Genomic DNA, 14,509 nt, shown 5'->3' with positions numbered 1-14,509 from the left:
GGACAGCGCTCCCTACTGGACAGAGTTCGTTCAGATGAATAAACTCTTCCTCTCTCTGCCAAGTCTCAGAAAGACATAATAAATCCAAATTAACTCTTGTGAAAAGATCATTAAGAATAAAGGATTTATTAGTAATGGAAATTAGTATTAGTGAACTAAAAAATAAATAATACAATTACTAATACTACTAATAGTATTAGTAATTGTATTATTTATGTTTTATTTCAGTTCATTATTGTTGCTGTTCGTCATTGACTGTCAATGTCTTTATGTTTTAATGTCTTTTAAATTAAATTTGATTGTCGTGAAAATAAAAAAAAAAAAATGTACAAACGTCGAAACAATAAAAACATTTGGAAAAACTCGCAAAAAAAACAAATCAGAAATTACATAATATAATATAATATAGTAATGTATAATATATAATGTGTATATATATAAATATATATATATTATATATATATTAATATATAATATATATATAAATATATATATATTATATATGAATATATATTATATATATATTAATATATATATATAATATATTTCTTAAAAGTGGCAGCAACAGAATCGTCTCCACATGTCAATCATTCCTCACCCTGTAGCCACACTTGTCGCAGCCGAACTCGGGGCTGAAGGTCTGGATCTGGCGCAGGATGACGGTGCTGACCTGGTTACAGGGCCACGAGAAGAGCCTGAGAGAGCAGGAGTTAGACCCGACCACCGGACCAGGACCACCAGCCGGACTCACCACACAGACTTGCAGAAGTCCCTCAGGGGCCGGGCTGCAGCGGGGGCCGAGGGGCCCGGGAGGGCGAGCAGCAGCAGCGCAGCGGTCAGTAGCTGAGTCTTCATGATGATGACGGTGACTTCTGGCAGCCGGGCTTCACTTTATATGATGAGCGTTCCACAGTAATCAATGGTTCACGGGACGTTTAAGTGTTCGGAACATTCAACAGATGTTTCCAAGAATCACAGCTTTTGTTTGATACAAAGAACATGTGTTTGATATAAAGAACATGTGTTTGATATAAAGAACACGTGTTTGATATAAAGAACATGTGTTTGATATAAAGAACATGTGTTTGATATAAAGAACATGTGTTTGATATAAAGAACATTTGTTTGATATAAAGAACATTTGTTTGATATAAAGAACATGTGTTTGATATAAAGAACATATGTTTGATATAAAGAACATTTGTTTGATATAAAAAACATTTGTTTGATATAAAGAACATGTGTTTGATATAAAGAACATATGTTTGATATAAAGAACATTTGTTTGATATAAAGAACATGTGTTTGATATAAAGAACATGTGTTTGATATAAAGAACATATGTTTGATATAAAGAACATGTGTTTGATATAAAGAACATTTGTTTGATATAAAGAACATGTGTTTGATATAAAGAACATGTGTTTGATATAAAGAACATATGTTTCATATAAAGAACATGTGTTTGATATAAAGAACATTTGTTTGATATAAAGAACATGTGTTTGATATAAAGAACATGTGTTTGATATAAAGAACATTTGTTTGATATAAAGAACATTTGTTTGATATAAAGAACATGTGTTTGATATAAAGAACATATGTTTGATATAAATAACATGTGTTTGATATAAAGAACATGTGTTTGATATAAGTAACATGTGTCCATCCATCCATCCATCCATCCATCCATCCATCCATCCATCCATCCATCCATCCATCCATCCATCCATCCATCCATCCATCCATCCATCCATCCATCCATCCATCCATCCATCATCCATCCATCCATCCATCCATCCATCCATCCATCCATCCATCCATCCATCCATCCATCCATCCATCCATCCATCATCCATCCATCCATCCATCCATCATCCCTTCATCCATCCATCCATCCATCCATCTATCCATCCATCAACTCACCCATCCACCCACCCACCCACCCATCCATCCATCCATCCATCCATCCATCCATCCATCCATCCATCCATCCATCCATCCATCCATCCATCCATCCATCCATCCATCCATCCATCCATCCATCCATCCATCCATCCATCCATCCATCCATCCATCCATCCATCCATCCACCATCCATCCATCCATCCATCCATCCATCCATCCATCCATCCATCCATCCATCCATCCATCCATCCATCCATCCATCCATCCATCCATCCATCCATCCATCCATCCATCCATCCATCCATCCATCATCCATCCATCCATCCATCCATCATCCCTTCATCCATCCATCCATCCATCCATCCATCCATCCATCCATCCATCCATCCATCCATCCATCCATCCATCATCCCTTCATCCATCCATCCACCATTGAAGTAACTTTTTTCTTTGAAGTAACTTTTTTTTCATTTAATAGGAAAGAAACAATGTAAATAATATTGATTAAATTATATCTGCAAGTATTCCATATTTTATCATCTAAAAAGACAAATATTGATATACGTTAATATATATATATATATATATATACTGTATATATATACAAAGATATTGATAAAGAAAGTTTAAGATTTTATTTTTACAAACCAGCTACACACACTTTTCGACTTTTTTAAAAGTCAATGGTATAAATACGTCAAAATAACCCGGAGCATCGACGTGAGTTGAGTCAGAACTTCCCATGATTCCTAGAGTGACCTGGTTACTAAGTTGTCGTTAACGACGTGGAACGAATCGTCAGATTCGAAGCTTTTCATGCGAGTCGTGACTCGTGATGTTCCAACATAAACATGTCTCTCAGCCGATGAATCAAAAATGATTCAAAAGATCTTGAAAGACTTTCTTCAACAAAACACTTCATTGATGGTGTTTGTCAAGTGATTGGTTCGTGTTGTTGTCGACCTTCACGACCTCCATGTTACACAACAATTCAATTCAATATATTTCAATTCAATTCAATATATTTCAATTCAATTCAAATCAATTCAATTCAATATATTTCAATTCAAATCAATTCAATACAATTCAATTCAATTTAATACAATTCAATTCAATTCAATACAATTCAATTTAATACAATTCAATTCAATACAATTCAATTCAATACAATTCAATTCAATTCAATACAATACAATTCAATTCAATTCAATTCAATACAATTCAATTCAATTTAATACAATTCAATTCAATTCAATTCAATTCAATTCAATTTAATACAATTCAATTCAATTCAATTCAATTCAATACAATTCAATTCAATTTAATACAATTAAATTAAATTAAATTAAATTCAAGACAATTCAATTCAATTCAATTCCATTTCAATTCAATACAATTCAATTCAATACAATTTAATTCAATTCAATTCAATTCAATTCAATACAATTCAATTCAATACAATTTAATTCAATTCAATTCAATACAATTTAATTCAATTCAATTCAATTCAATTCAATACAATACAATTCAATTCAATACAATTCAATTCAATACATTTCAATTCAATTCAATTCAATACAATTCAATTCAATTCAATTTAATTTAATTTAATTTAATTTAATTTAATTTAATTTAATTCAATACAATTAAATTCAATTAAATTGTATTTCAAGTGTCTCATCATAACAAAGTTATCTCAAGACTCTTTACACTTGAAGTAAGACTATAGAGGAGAAATAAAAACAGATCAAATCAATCAAATCACTGTACAGTGAGCTATGACGAGGAAAAACTTCCTTCTAGAAGAAAGCTGGAGCAGAACCAGACTCATTGTTGACGGCCTCCTGCTATGACCGGCTGGGAGGAAGGATGGGGGGGTAGACAGATGGATAAGGAGAGGAGTGAGGGAGGATACAGTGAGAGAATAGAGGAGAGTGTAGGAGAGTCCATGGAGGTGCTGGAGAGAGAACTCAGATCTATTGACGTGGTGAAGATCCTGGATCAGCAGCAGCTCTGGAGGTCCTCGGGCTCCTGAGATAAATAAAAAGGTGTTGAAACTGCACAGGTGATGAATGAATTCTGCCCTCCGGACTGAAGCAGCTAGTTGGTTCCACAGCAAAGGGGCTTGAAAACTGAAGGCCCTGGCTCCAAATCTACATTTAGAGATTGGTAGCATAATAAGTAGGACTGGTGGACTGATGGACTGATGGACTGATGGACTGATGGTATGATGGTCTGATGGACTGATGGTATGATGGTCTGATGGACTGATGGACTGATGGACTGATGGACTGATGGACTGATGGACTGATGGACTGATGGTATGATGGTCTGATGGACTGATGGACTGATGGACTGATGGACTGATGGACTGATGGTCTGATGGACTGATGGTCTGATGGACTGATGGACTGATGGACTGATGGACTGATGGACTGATGGACTGATGGTATGATGGTCTGATGGACTGATGGACTGATGGACTGATGGACTGATGGACTGATGGACTGATTGACTGATGGACTGATGGACTGATGGACTGATGGACTGATGGTCTGATGGTCTGATGGACTGATGGACTGATGGACTGATGGACTGATGGTCTGATGGACTGATGGACTGATGGACTGATGGTCTGATGGACTGATGGACTGATGGACTGATGGACTGATGGACTGATGGTCTGATGGACTGATGGACTGATGGACTGATGGTCTGATGGACTGATGGACTGATGGACTGATGGACTGATGGTCTGATGGACTGATGGACTGATGGACTGATGGACTGATGGACTGATGGACTGATGGTCTGATGGACTGATGGACTGATGGACTGATGGACTGATGGACTGATGGACTGGTGGACTGGTGGACTGGTGGACTGGTGGACTGATGGTCTGATGGACTGATGGACTGATGGACTGATGGACTGATGGACTGGTGGACTGGTGGACTGGTGGACTGATGGACTGATGGTCTGATGGACTGATGGACTGATGGACTGATGGTCTGATGGACTGATGGACTGATGGACTGATGGACTGATGGACTGATGGACTGATGGTCTGATGGACTGATGGACTGATGGACTGATGGACTGATGGACTGATGGTCTGATGGACTGATGGACCGATGGACTGATGGACTGATGGACTGATGGTCTGATGGACTGATGGACTGATGGACTGATGGACTGATGGTATGATGGACTGATGGACTGATGGACTGATGGTCTGATGGACTGATGGACTGATGGACTGATGGTCTGATGGACTGATGGACTGATGGACTGATGGACTGATGGTCTGATGGTCTGATGGACTGATGGACTGATGGACTGATGGACTGATGGACTGATGGTCTGATGGTCTGATGGACTGATGGACTGGTGGACTGGTGGACTGATGGACTGATGGACTGATGGACTGATGGTCTGATGGTCTGATGGTCTGATGGACTGATGGACTGGTGGACTGATGGTCTGATGGACTGATGGACTGATGGACTGATGGACTGATGGACTGATGGACTGATGGACTGATGGTCTGATGGACTGATGGACTGATGGACTGATGGACTGATGGACTGATGGTCTGATGGACTGATGGACCGATGGACTGATGGACTGATGGACTGATGGACTGATGGTCTGATGGACTGATGGACTGATGGACTGATGGACTGATGGTATGATGGACTGATGGACTGATGGACTGATGGTCTGATGGACTGATGGACTGATGGACTGATGGTCTGATGGACTGATGGACTGATGGACTGATGGACTGATGGTCTGATGGTCTGATGGACTGATGGACTGATGGACTGATGGACTGATGGACTGATGGTCTGATGGTCTGATGGTCTGATGGACTGATGGACTGGTGGACTGATGGACTGATGGACTGATGGACTGATGGTCTGATGGACTGATGGAATGATGGTCTGATGGACTGATGGACTGATGGACTGATGGACTGATGGACTGATGGACTGATGGACTGATGGACTGATGGACTGATGGACTGATGGACTGATGGTATGATGGACTGATGGACTGATGGACTGATGGACTGATGGACTGATGGACTGATGGACTGATGGACTGATGGACTGATGGACTGATGGCTTCAGTGCTGAATAAGAACTTGGGGTTATTCTCATTTGCTTCTATAAGTGATGAGTAATATCTGGCTCTGGCTGTCTGAAGAGATGCCTTGTATATTTTTAACTAATCCTGCCAGTCCTGGTAGAATTCATTATGTTTTGATGAACCATTTCTTCTCTAATCGTCTAGAATCCTGTTTTAATTGACGTGTTACTGAGTAAACCAGGGAGCAAGACTACTTCTGTTAACAGTCTTTTGAGTGAGTGGTTCAGTTAAGTCAAGCGTGTTATGAGTGTGTTATAACAAAGTTATCAACGTCAAGGTGACTATGGGTAGAGTTTCTTGACTCACTGAGACATTTTACTGACACTGAGTTGTTTCCATAAACTTGGTAACGACATCTTTTGAGATCCTGCTCTGTAGACTCGCGTCATTTAAGATCAAATCAAAGGTTATTAATTGATGGTCAGAAAGAAGTGAATTCTGAGGAGAGACAATAACGTTTTTAATTTCAAGTCCGTACACTAGGACAAGATCTAATGTGAGCTTAAAGCAGTGAGTCGTTCATGAACATACTGAGAGAAACCAAATGACTCCAGGATAGAGTTAAACCTGTTAGCTAAGCTATCATGGACCATATTATTATTATTATTATTATTATTATATCAACATGGATGTTAAAGTCACCAACAATAATCACTTGATCTGATTTAAGCACCAGCTGGTCAGGAACTCAAGAACTCAGACAAGAATTCAGAATAAGGTCCAGGAGGACGATAGACAACAAAGAGAAGTGACCTGATCTCAAGGTCGTATTAGATACGCTAAGATACTTTCAAAAGAGTTGAAATCACATTGTGTCTAGTAAAGGTTGACATGAGTTGATGATGCTGCACCTCGTTAGTGCGGCTGATTGGTTTAAAGATACGTCATCATCTATAGACAGGTTTAAGTTACTAAGTCAATGGTTTTATCTGATCTGAGTTCATTAGTTAGTGCAGCTTCCTGATCCGTGCTCTGAGTTGTCAGGTTCAATTAATAAAACTCTCACTGCTGGACAACGTGGGATGGATCAGTCTCTCCTAAGCAGACCAGGTTTTCCGCAGAAAGTTGTCCAGTTGTTAACAAAGCCAACCCCGTTTGTGGGGTACCAGGTCCACAACCAGCGATTAAATGATGAATAGCGACTAAACATACCATCATATATGGGGCGGGGGTCCAGAGACCACTACGGAGAAAGTTGAACAATCCAGAGAGTCTAACATCGTTTATTCGCCGCTTCAATTTAAAGAAATACAAGCTTTCAATCACGATCGACCGGCGACTGACAGGTCAATAGTCGCGGAGAAAAAAGATCCCGATCTGTAGAAACGTCGCTATATTTAAGGCAAATTTCCCGTCCGGGAGGTCGTCTCTTTCCGGCCAAATGGTCCTTTCAAGTTCCCTGTGTCACGATCCCCCAAGGAAGGTTTTTCAAACGTGTCCTCGACCCGCTTGACTCCGGAGGATGTTGATCCAAAAATCAATGCAGATGTTCTTGAAGCTCCAGGAATAAGAAAAACACAAGTGAGAAACGATTGTTCGGCTTCGAGGGAGAAAGAAACTGCAAAGTGTTCACTGGGAACAACATGTTTGAGTCACTCTGATGACTCGACTCAGCGGATCATTTGACTCATGAATCTTTTCATCTCTTTACTCTGATGACTCGACTCAGCGGATCATTTGACTCATGAATCTTTTCATCTCTTTACTCTGATGACTCGACTCAGCGGATCATTTGACTCATGAATCTTTTCATCTCTTTACTCTGATGACTCGACTCAGTGGATCATTTGACTCATGAATCTTTTCATCTCTTTACTCTGATGACTCGACTCCTTTAATCATTTGACTCATGGATCGTTTGATCCCTTTACTCTGATGACTCGACTCAGCGGATCATTTGACTCATGAATCTTTTCATCTCTTTACTCTGATGACTCGACTCCTTTAATCATTTGACTCATGGATCGTTTGATCCCTTTACTCTGATGACTCGACTCAGTGGATCATTTGACTCATGAATCTTTTCATCTCTTTACTCTGATGACTCGACTCATTGAATCATTTGACTCATGAATCTTTTCATCTCTTTACTCTGATGACTCGACTCATTGAATCATTTGACTCATGAATCTTTTCATCTCTTTACTCTGATGACTCGACTCATTGAATCATTTGACTCATGAATCTTTTCATCTCTTTACTCTGATGACTCGACTCAGCGGATCATTTGACTCATGAATCTTTTCATCTCTTTACTCTGATGACTCGACTCAGTGGATCATTTGACTCATGAATCTTTTCATCTCTTTACTCTGATGACTCGACTCATTGAATCATTTGACTCATGAATCTTTTCATCTCTTTACTCTGATGACTCGACTCATTGAATCATTTGACTCATGAATCTTTTCATCTCTTTACTCTGATGACTCGACTCAGTGGATCATTTGACTCATGAATCTTTTCATCCCTTTACTCTGATGACTCGACTCAGTGGATCATTTGACTCATGAATCTTTTCATCTCTTTACTCTGATGACTCGACACAGTGGATCATTTGACTCATGAATCTTTTCATCTCTTTACTCTGATGACTCGACTCCTTTAATCATTTGACTCATGGATCGTTTGATCCCTTTACTCTGATGACTCGACTCAGCGGATCATTTGACTCATGAATCTTTTCATCTCTTTACTCTGATGACTCGACTCCTTTAATCATTTGACTCATGGATCGTTTGATCCCTTTACTCTGATGACTCGACTCAGTGGATCATTTGACTCATGAATCTTTTCATCTCTTTACTCTGATGACTCGACTCATTGAATCATTTGACTCATGAATCTTTTCATCTCTTTACTCTGATGACTCGACTCAGTGGATCATTTGACTCATGAATCTTTTCATCTCTTTACTCTGATGACTCGACTCATTGAATCATTTGACTCATGAATCTTTTCATCTCTTTACTCTGATGACTCGACTCATTGAATCATTTGACTCATGAATCTTTTCATCTCTTTACTCTGATGACTCGACTCATTGAATCATTTGACTCATGAATCTTTTCATCTCTTTACTCTGATGACTCGACTCATTGAATCATTTGACTCATGAATCTTTTCATCTCTTTACTCTGATGACTCGACTCAGCGGATCATTTGACTCATGAATCTTTTCATCTCTTTACTCTGATGACTCGACTCAGTGGATCATTTGACTCATGAATCTTTTCATCCCTTTACTCTGATGACTCGACTCAGTGGATCATTTGACTCATGAATCTTTTCATCTCTTTACTCTGATGACTCGACTCAGTGGATCATTTGACTCATGAATCTTTTCATCTCTTTACTCTGATGACTCGACTCCTTTAATCATTTGACTCATGGATCGTTTGATCCCTTTACTCTGATGACTCGACTCAGTGGATCATTTGACTCATGAATCTTTTCATCTCTTTACTCTGATGACTCGACTCATTGAATCATTTGACTCATGAATCTTTTCATCTCTTTACTCTGATGACTCGACTCATTGAATCATTTGACTCATGAATCTTTTCATCTCTTTACTCTGATGACTCGACTCATTGAATCATTTGACTCATGAATCTTTTCATCTCTTTACTCTGATGACTCGACTCATTGAATCATTTGACTCATGAATCTTTTCATCTCTTTACTCTGATGACTCGACTCAGCGGATCATTTGACTCATGAATCTTTTCATCTCTTTACTCTGATGACTCGACTCAGTGGATCATTTGACTCATGAATATTTTCATCCCTTTACTCTGATGACTCGACTCATCGAATCATTTGACTCATGAATCTTTTCATCTCTTTACTCTGATGACTCGACTCATTGAATCATTTGACTCATGAATCTTTTCATCTCTTTACTCTGATGACTCGACTCAGCGGATCATTTGACTCATGAATCTTTTCATCTCTTTACTCTGATGACTCGACTCAGCGGATCATTTGACTCATGAATCTTTTCATCTCTTTACTCTGATGACTCGACTCAGCGGATCATTTGACTCATGAATCTTTTCATCTCTTTACTCTGATGACTCGACTCATTGAATCATTTGACTCATGAATCTTTTCATCCCTTTACTCTGATGACTCGACTCAGTGGATCATTTGACTCATGAATCTTTTCATCCCTTTACTCTGATGACTCGACTCAGTGGATCATTTGACTCATGAATCTTTTCATCCCTTTACTCTGATGACTCGACTCAGTGGATCATTTGACTCATGAATCTTTTCATCCCTTTACTCTGATGACTCGACTCAGTGGATCATTTGACTCATGAATCTTTTCATCTCTTTACTCTGATGACTCGACTCAGTGGATCATTTGACTCATGAATCTTTTCATCTCTTTACTCTGATGACTCGACTCCTTTAATCATTTGACTCATGGATCGTTTGATCCCTTTACTCTGATGACTCGACTCAGTGGATCATTTGACTCATGAATCTTTTCATCTCTTTACTCTGATGACTCGACTCATTGAATCATTTGACTCATGAATCTTTTCATCTCTTTACTCTGATGACTCGACTCATTGAATCATTTGACTCATGAATCTTTTCATCTCTTTACTCTGATGACTCGACTCATTGAATCATTTGACTCATGAATCTTTTCATCTCTTTACTCTGATGACTCGACTCATTGAATCATTTGACTCATGAATCTTTTCATCTCTTTACTCTGATGACTCGACTCAGCGGATCATTTGACTCATGAATCTTTTCATCTCTTTACTCTGATGACTCGACTCAGTGGATCATTTGACTCATGAATCTTTTCATCCCTTTACTCTGATGACTCGACTCAGTGGATCATTTGACTGATGAATCTTTTCATCTCTTTACTCTGATGACTCGACTCAGTGGATCATTTGACTCATGAATCTTTTCATCCCTTTACTCTGATGACTTGACTCAGCGGATCATTTGACTCATGAATCTTTTCATCTCTTTACTCTGATGACTCGACTCAGTGGATCATTTGACTCATGAATCTTTTCATCCCTTTACTCTGATGACTCGACTCATTGAATCATTTGACTCATGAATCTTTTCATCTCTTTACTCTGATGACTCGACTCATTGAATCATTTGACTCATGAATCTTTTCATCTCTTTACTCTGATGACTCGACTCAGCGGATCATTTGACTCATGAATCTTTTCATCTCTTTACTCTGATGACTCGACTCAGCGGATCATTTGACTCATGAATCTTTTCATCTCTTTACTCTGATGACTCGACTCAGCGGATCATTTGACTCATGAATCTTTTCATCTCTTTACTCTGATGACTCGACTCATTGAATCATTTGACTCATGAATCTTTTCATCTCTTTACTCTGATGACTCGACTCAGTGGATCATTTGACTCATGAATCTTTTCATCCCTTTACTCTGATGACTCGACTCAGTGGATCATTTGACTCATGAATCTTTTCATCCCTTTACTCTGATGACTCGACTCAGTGGATCATTTGACTCATGAATCTTTTCATCCCTTTACTCTGATGACTCGACTCAGTGGATCATTTGACTCATGAATCTTTTCATCTCTTTACTCTGATGACTCGACTCAGTGGATCATTTGACTCATGAATCTTTTCATCTCTTTACTCTGATGACTCGACTCCTTTAATCATTTGACTCATGGATCGTTTGATCCCTTTACTCTGATGACTCGACTCAGTGGATCATTTGACTCATGAATCTTTTCATCTCTTTACTCTGATGACTCGACTCATTGAATCATTTGACTCATGAATCTTTTCATCTCTTTACTCTGATGACTCGACTCATTGAATCATTTGACTCATGAATCTTTTCATCTCTTTACTCTGATGACTCGACTCATTGAATCATTTGACTCATGAATCTTTTCATCTCTTTACTCTGATGACTCGACTCATTGAATCATTTGACTCATGAATCTTTTCATCTCTTTACTCTGATGACTCGACTCAGCGGATCATTTGACTCATGAATCTTTTCATCTCTTTACTCTGATGACTCGACTCAGTGGATCATTTGACTCATGAATCTTTTCATCCCTTTACTCTGATGACTCGACTCAGTGGATCATTTGACTCATGAATCTTTTCATCTCTTTACTCTGATGACTCGACTCAGTGGATCATTTGACTCATGAATCTTTTCATCTCTTTACTCTGATGACTCGACTCCTTTAATCATTTGACTCATGGATCGTTTGATCCCTTTACTCTGATGACTCGACTCAGTGGATCATTTGACTCATGAATCTTTTCATCTCTTTACTCTGATGACTCGACTCATTGAATCATTTGACTCATGAATCTTTTCATCTCTTTACTCTGATGACTCGACTCATTGAATCATTTGACTCATGAATCTTTTCATCTCTTTACTCTGATGACTCGACTCATTGAATCATTTGACTCATGAATCTTTTCATCTCTTTACTCTGATGACTCGACTCATTGAATCATTTGACTCATGAATCTTTTCATCTCTTTACTCTGATGACTCGACTCAGCGGATCATTTGACTCATGAATCTTTTCATCTCTTTACTCTGATGACTCGACTCAGTGGATCATTTGACTCATGAATCTTTTCATCCCTTTACTCTGATGACTCGACTCATTGAATCATTTGACTCATGAATCTTTTCATCTCTTTACTCTGATGACTCGACTCATTGAATCATTTGACTCATGAATCTTTTCATCTCTTTACTCTGATGACTCGACTCAGCGGATCATTTGACTCATGAATCTTTTCATCTCTTTACTCTGATGACTCGACTCAGCGGATCATTTGACTCATGAATCTTTTCATCTCTTTACTCTGATGACTCGACTCAGCGGATCATTTGACTCATGAATCTTTTCATCTCTTTACTCTGATGACTCGACTCATTGAATCATTTGACTCATGAATCTTTTCATCCCTTTACTCTGATGACTCGACTCAGTGGATCATTTGACTCATGAATCTTTTCATCCCTTTACTCTGATGACTCGACTCAGTGGATCATTTGACTCATGAATCTTTTCATCCCTTTACTCTGATGACTCGACTCAGTGGATCATTTGACTCATGAATCTTTTCATCTCTTTACTCTGATGACTCGACTCAGTGGATCATTTGACTCATGAATCTTTTCATCTCTTTACTCTGATGACTCGACTCAGTGGATCATTTGACTCATGAATCTTTTCATCCCTTTACTCTGATGACTCGACTCAGTGGATCATTTGACTCATGAATCTTTTCATCCCTTTACTCTGATGACTCGACTCAGTGGATCATTTGACTCATGAATCTTTTCATCTCTTTACTCTGATGACTCGACTCAGTGGATCATTTGACTCATGAATCTTTTCATCTCTTTACTCTGATGACTCGACTCATTGGATCATTTGACTCATGAATCTTTTCATCTCTTTACTCTGATGACTCGACTCAGTGGATCATTTGACTCATGAATCTTTTCATCTCTTTACTCTGATGACTCGACTCATTGGATCATTTGACTCATGAATCTTTTCATCGCTTTACTCTGATGACTCGACTCAGTGGATCATTTGACTCATGAATCTTTTCATCTCTTTACTCTGATGACTCGACTCAGTGGATCATTTGACTCATGAATCTTTTCATCTCTTTACTCTGATGACTCGACTCATTGGATCATTTGACTCATGGATCATTTCTTCACTTTAATCTTTAAATCAACGAACAAACTAATATTTTCAATCTTGACTCGATGCGTGTTGTTCGTTGTGTGTCACAGTTGTGTAGTTGATTCGCATCATCAACACAACAAACTGTCATTTCACCATAAAAGCGACTGTTTCAGTGTCTTGTGACTTTCCTTCTCCGTCAGTGAATCACACGCTAGATCAAGCGTGTATTTATCATGTTCATCGATTATCATCAGCCTTTAGAACCTGAGCCGGGAAATTCCGCTTTAGTTTCTGAAGGACGTCATGTGTGTAACTTTTACGATGACCTTGTTTTTGTCGGCGATCGAAAGAATGTTCCTCAATAGAAGTTAAGAGACGGAGATACATTCTGAAGTATTGGAACCTTCAGGCTAATGTTAGCGTAACAGCAGCAGATAACTATTGTTTTATTTATTGAAAGTTTTGTCAAAATATTTTTCTAGATGTAAGTTCGTGAAACGTTCCGATACATTTTGAAAAATTTTATTTTTGTTTTCAGTCATTGAGTAAACTGTAAAAATACTCACGGTTACAAATCACTAGCTAGCTTTTGATTAGCTTAGCATTAGCAACAAGCCATTTTAAATCTTTATTTTATTTATTTATTTGTTGGTAATTTGACAATTTCATCAAGATGTTACTAAGTGAAACGGTTTCATACATTTTAAACAATTATACTTCAGTTAAG

This window comes from Callionymus lyra, chromosome 16 (genome assembly GCF_982586985.1).
Source record: "Callionymus lyra chromosome 16, fCalLyr1.hap1.1, whole genome shotgun sequence".
NCBI classification, from domain to species: Eukaryota; Metazoa; Chordata; class Actinopteri; order Syngnathiformes; family Callionymidae; genus Callionymus; species Callionymus lyra.
The sequence above is the reverse complement of the archived record's forward strand: the minus strand, read 5'-3'. Positions refer to the sequence as shown.